The sequence below is a fragment of the Apteryx mantelli genome, chromosome 30 (genome assembly GCF_036417845.1).
Source record: "Apteryx mantelli isolate bAptMan1 chromosome 30, bAptMan1.hap1, whole genome shotgun sequence".
Classification (NCBI taxonomy): Eukaryota; Metazoa; Chordata; class Aves; order Apterygiformes; family Apterygidae; genus Apteryx; species Apteryx mantelli.
In genome coordinates this window covers 4187818-4193817 of record NC_090007.1, presented here as the reverse complement: position 1 = coordinate 4193817, position 6000 = coordinate 4187818, and positions in this window count along the sequence as shown.

The window sequence follows — 6000 nt, the reverse complement described above, 5'->3', positions numbered from 1 at the left end:
TAAATGTACTATATATGCATATATAATAATAGTGCAGACTGGTCCACAGTGTGGGAGCATGCTTCCAATTATCACTTTGAGAGCTATCTAGTACATACACTGCTCTGTCATCTCTGTTCTGCATATAATATCACTGCATGACATGACTTCCCTGTCTAGTCAAGCAGGAGGTCTTTGACTTCCTACCAAAAACATCTTGAAGGCAAACCAGGGGACTCTGGGAAGAGGAAGTGGGTTACGCTCCAGAAACACATCAGGAAGCTGGGGAAAGAGTTGGAGAAAAGAACAGATGCAGGGAATGGGGTGCTGATGATTTCTGTGGAAAGCAAAGGCTGGGCTGGAAAGTGCGAGTGAAAACAGTAGCAGACCAAGTCAATGCAGGGAGGCAACAGGCTGGATGGAGAGAGATTTTTTTTCTATGTTCTGTTCGCCTTTCACAGTATTATAAATTCCAGTCCTGTCTTGGCCCAGAGACTGTCTGGAGGCCAGAGGGCACTGTGGCTGCCAGCAGAGTGGGATGTGAAGGAGAGGCAAAACAAATAGAGAGCTCCGCGTTGAGCTGGGCATAGCATAGGGCTTGGTCAGAGCACAACCAGCCCAGCCTGGTGCCATCCCATGCGTTCACCCTTACAGCAAGAAGGGGCTGCCTTGGGAGGCTGAAATCCCTCGGGAAAGGGAGTTGGGACTGAGAGAGGGTTGTAAGTATAATGAGGCAACCACAGGGTTTAGGGCTGAGGGAGGCATTGGCCATGCCAGGTGAAGCTTCCTGCCTGTCTTGGAGCCTCCTGCTATTTGGTAGGAGCTGAGGAGAGGGGGACCCCAGAGCTCTCTGCAGGTCACCTCTCGCCTATCCCAGCTGCTGCCAGTTCTTGGCTGAAGTCTGTCCAGCACCATTAGCTCAGACCACCTTGGCAGAAACTGTCTGCCTTGTTAATTTAATGAGCCCCTGCCTTAATGCATGGCAAATCCTGACATAAATAAAATAAAACGTGTCAAAGTGGAGCTTCTTTCCAATCACAATTCATTAGTGAGCTCCAAGCCACTGGCCTGACCACAATCAATAGTCCTAGTTGGGGAAAAGCAATTTGTATCTCTCACGGGGGATCTCGGGAGGAGGCAGGTCCATCCCACACAGGCATGGTCTGGGCAGGGCCTGCCTCCTGCAGCAGGGTCCCGCACGGGTTCCACCTGGCCTGGGTCATCAGTATATGGCACAGGGACAAGGGCATGGTCCTTCCTCCCTCACCCAGCCTCTCCATGGTGCAGGAATGCACCAGCTGTGAGGGTCCTGGCATGACCTGAAGTGGGTTGGCTATAGCAGGACACAAGCTCCTCACTGCTTAATGGGGACCTGCCTGGGCTCCCCACGCACCCTCTGTTTCTAGGAGCTGTTATAAGCCTGGGCAGCTGGTGTCATGTCCAGGTACTGACTGCTCATCTTGCTGTTTTAGTCCCTTGTCTCCTCCTCAACAGGGAAGGAACAGCCTCCTCAATCCTTCCTTAGCATCCTAAGTGCTCCGGGAAAGGCCGGATCAGAGCAGACAGATCCCAGGAGATGAGGACAACCCCTGAACTGAACATGAACTCTTCAGAGCTGATAGCCCACCCTGGGGCGACCTAAGCTGGAGAGCAAACCAGCTCTGGGGCCTGGCTGAAGCAGAGCCTGCCCTGCCCTGCCCTTTTGGGCTGCCTGCTCCAGGCATGCTGCCTCTACGGTTTGCAGCACAAGGCATCTCTGTAAAGTCAGCTGTGAGCAGCTGTGAAGAAGTTGGTGTGGTTATGATTTATCTATGGTGGCATCTGGCACCAAGTCCCGTGGTTGATGGGAGAAGCAGAAAAGAAGACCCAGGGTATCCTGCCCCCAAAGCCATCTGAGGCAGCTGCGGGCACTGGGAAGAACTGTGCAGGACAGTGCAAGGTCTTGCAAGTGCTGTGAAGCTGGATAGCAGGTGCTGGCTGTGAGGATCAGTGCTCTGGCCTCCAGCTGTGTGCTCTGAGAGGTGTGTGTCCTGGAGTAAAATGCACACCCAAATCTCCGTCATCCATCGTCCACTGTCTGCCTGGAAAGCCCTGGAAAGGCTCTTGGCCACTGTCCATTTCTGTGGCCACTGGGGATAGGCTGATGAGCAGGGCCCAGGGGCCTGATCTTTTACAAGTGGGCCACTGTGTGCATGGGCTTTGTCATGGATCTCTCTGCTACTTGGATTATTTGGAGCCCTTTGAGAACAGAGATGGGGCCAGAGGGCCCAAGGCTGCTCTGGCCAGAAGCTGCTTTGTGCCTACAGGGAGGGTCTGGTGAGAAAGTGTCTCCTTCCTGGAAAGCAGTGGGCACTCTATGAAGCACAATGTGCCAAGGTGGGTGTATAGACATATGATTGCTGCCTGTCCCTCAGTGAGCGCTCCACTCTTGGCACTGGCTCTGCAGAACAAGAGCCAGGGCAAATTGTGGAGGACTGGCTGCCCTTGGGCAGTGCCGGGTCCAACTGAAGGCCTTGTGCCAGCTGTCCTGGCTATCTGCTGGGGTTCGCTGCCCAGGAAACTGAGAGGCCTCCTGCTTACTCTCATCTCCCCTGCGTATAGACTCTCCTAATGATTCCATCCTCTGCTGCTCTCAGTGGGCAGTTGCAGAAGCAACTAGATCAACCTTATCCCAGACCTCCTGCATCCCTTCCCCACTGAAGCCTAGTGGGCAGCCTAGACTCAGGAGTGGCTGGCAATGTGTTAACCCACTTATCCATGAATTAACATCAAATCATGGCTATAATTCAGAAACTGATGCTGCTCAGAGTAAGAACTGGGTGGAGTTAACCTTGAATCACATTGTTTGGATTCGGTTCTTCCCTCAGACATGGTAGAGCACGGACTCTGGCTGGTCTCTGGTTTGGCTTCAGTAGGGACCAATGCTGACCCAACAGGTTCCAGTCTTAGCTCAGCTGTCCTTCGTGTTATTCAGATTCATTTTGGCCTGGAGCAATTCTGGATTCATTATGGTTTGAATTCATTAAGATTTTAAAATTGTGCTCAGGCTCAGTTCAGATTCAAGAGGAAAGGAGCAATTCATACAAGTTGTTATTGTATTGTCTACAACTAAGGTTCAAATTTTAATAGTGAAGGTGGCTAAATTCTGGTACAAAGCCCTGGGGAAATGGGGGTGTCTCCTTTTAGAGAGATCTTTAGGTCTGGATTAGATATCTTGAACGGTGATGTGGTACCTGGCCTGCATCGAATGGGAGGTCAGACTAGATGATCTGCTCGTCTCTTCTGGTGTTAAACACCGTCATATTGTGAACATGCAGGGATGTTCCTGAGAGTCTGAGGGGAAATGGGATGGGTCTCAGTCCCAGACTTTCCCATACTGCGTGTCCCCTTTTGTTATCTCCAAACACTTAGGGTTTTGCACTGCTGTTCTAACCAGTCCTGTTGTGTCTGAATTCAGGCAGTGTATTTGCAGACCAAACTCTTACCGAAGATTTTGTTCAAACATTTCCAAGTTTGGTGCTAGGTTTTGATGAGATGCAATGATCATGATAGCTCTTGAACATGCCACCAGTGGCTCCCAAGGCATACTTTGGTCCTCTATTCCTCCACAAGATAGTGTATATTAAGGATGCAGCCTGTACTGCCAGATCAAATTGTCCTCCCCGGGGCTTTCTGGCTCGGGGTTGTTTCTTTCCAGACTTTTGCATACAGAACATTCATTGCCAAATTACAGCTACAAGAAAAGTGCTGTGTCAAGACTGATGTATCAACCTTGTTTAAGAAAAGTTCATTAGTGGTGAAAGTTCTTTGAACGAGGTGTATTTCATCTCAGGAACACGCCTGACTGGGCAAGGTACAGGTCTGGGGAACAGAGTCGTTCTGCGCTATCTCTCAAGATGCTCATATCATCTGCCAAAGCCTCTGAGAAAGGTTCATTTTTGCAGTGAATGACTCCGGAATGATTCGTCTCCTTTATCAGATCAGCTGTGAACTGTGAGTTCTCCCTGGTGCTACTGCAGAGAACAGCAGTAAGTTTATCCAAGCTCACTGGAGGAATGAGTTACCAAGACCTGTGGATTCTTCTGAATATGACTATGCCCCCACATTTCCAAAAAACCTGCAGCTGCTTTAAAGCAAATGCTTTAAAAACACCTTCCCTGTGACAAAAAACACGGAGGGGAAATACTACTTTGAAAGGATCTTTCTGAAATAAAGCATTAGTGAGGGGAAACACCTTAAGGTAGGGCTGTATCTCATTTATACCTGGCTGTGCTCTGAAAATGCAAGTAGACTGTTCCCAGTGCAGGAGGGGATTTTAAAGGTGCACATGTTAAGTCAGGTAGTCTCTCAAACTGCGGAGTCACTGCTGTGACTCCAGCATGGCATCAGCAGAAAGCCAGTAGCACAACCAAGACACGGAGCATCGTTAAAATAATAGCTACACTACAATTGTCAGCTCTGACTTACGATCTGGGCAGCAGCTGCAGATGCCATCAGCAATTTGCTTTCAGAGGGAAAGTGCTCAGCACTTACAAAAATCGCATGCATGCTACAGTGGCTGGAGGCTGATGCCCGAAACCAGACGCACCCTGACACGGTGTGCCTTGTTTGAAGTAAGTTAGAGCGTTTGGCTGAACATGCTGCAGCTGGTATCTGCCAACGACAAGGCACAAAAAGCTTGCGGACACCTTTGGAAAAACTTAAAAGGAAATCCCAGGCTGATGGAGCACAGGTGAGGGCAGGAAGGGATCAGTAGAACCTACAGAGAGGCTGGATCCAGCACATCTGCATTACCCCTACAGTCATTTATCTTCCTGGGCTTAAAAGTCATCATGCTTTGGTACAGTTTTTGTATTGAAGATTTTCAAAAAAAATTCTGAGAAATCAGTACAGATTAATAAATGAATCCATTGGTTCTATTTTGTCCTTGATCTAAATCTTATATTTTCCAGGTACGCTTTAAAATGAGTTGTTTCTAAAATATTTTTCATTCATTTTCACTCTGCTTCGGCAATACTTCTAATTGGTTAATGGAACTATTTGATAGGATTTACATGTATTTCAAAAGAGAAAAAAAAATAACATCAGAAAATGCCACAATTTTTGAACGAAAAAGCAGCAAAAAGTTAATGAAACAACTTTATTAAAATTTACCAAAATATCGTATGATTTTGAAAGAACTCTTTCTCACAAAAAATGTTTGCTTTTGGAAAGGATGCAATGCTAGATTAAAACATTCTGACGAGCTGTAATTGCAGCGAGGTCTGTAACTACGCAATTGCTGCCCAGGCAGGAGAAGCTCTTCAGCACATGCTTAAATTTCCCTAGGAACACATGCCAAACATTTGCTGCGGCGTGTGGTGCTTGTGTTTCCCTGCCAGGGCCACCTCACTCTGTGTGTAGGATGGTTTCTTCTCCAAATGGCTGGCGTTTATTTTTATCCCCATCAGTTGCTGTGTGGGTCTGTGCTGAGCATCCAAAGCTGCCCTGACGGAGGATGAGCTCCTGCATTCTCTATCGACACCATCATGTCTGATTTCCCTGGTAATGTCTTACATGCTCTGACACGGTCTCCTGTAACCATAGATACACATAGGCAGTGCGTGGCAACAGTTTTCTATGTTTTTCTCTTAGACACCATCAGCCTTCTCGGGTGTGCAGTGACTCGGGCTGCTACCGGAGCAAGACTCTGCAAGGCTGAGATTTTACAGCAAATATAATCTGTGAATTTTCTAGCTCGGGCTAAGCAGCCCCTTTCAGTGCAATGGAGGGAGAGCCCTACTACAGCTTATCTTTGCTCTGAGCCTCCCACTACCTGTGAAAGCCTGTGTCCCACCAATGGACATCTCTTCCCGTTTGATAACAAGGTCATAACTAACCTCTGGCCCAAGCTCTGCTTTGGTACATCCATCCAAGTAGCTGTGCTCTTCTCCCTTGGGAAGCCTGTCCTGACAGCCTCAGGGCTAGATGAAAGAAAGGATGGGGAAAATATGTGGTAGGAGCTCTGTTAGCTGCACATGA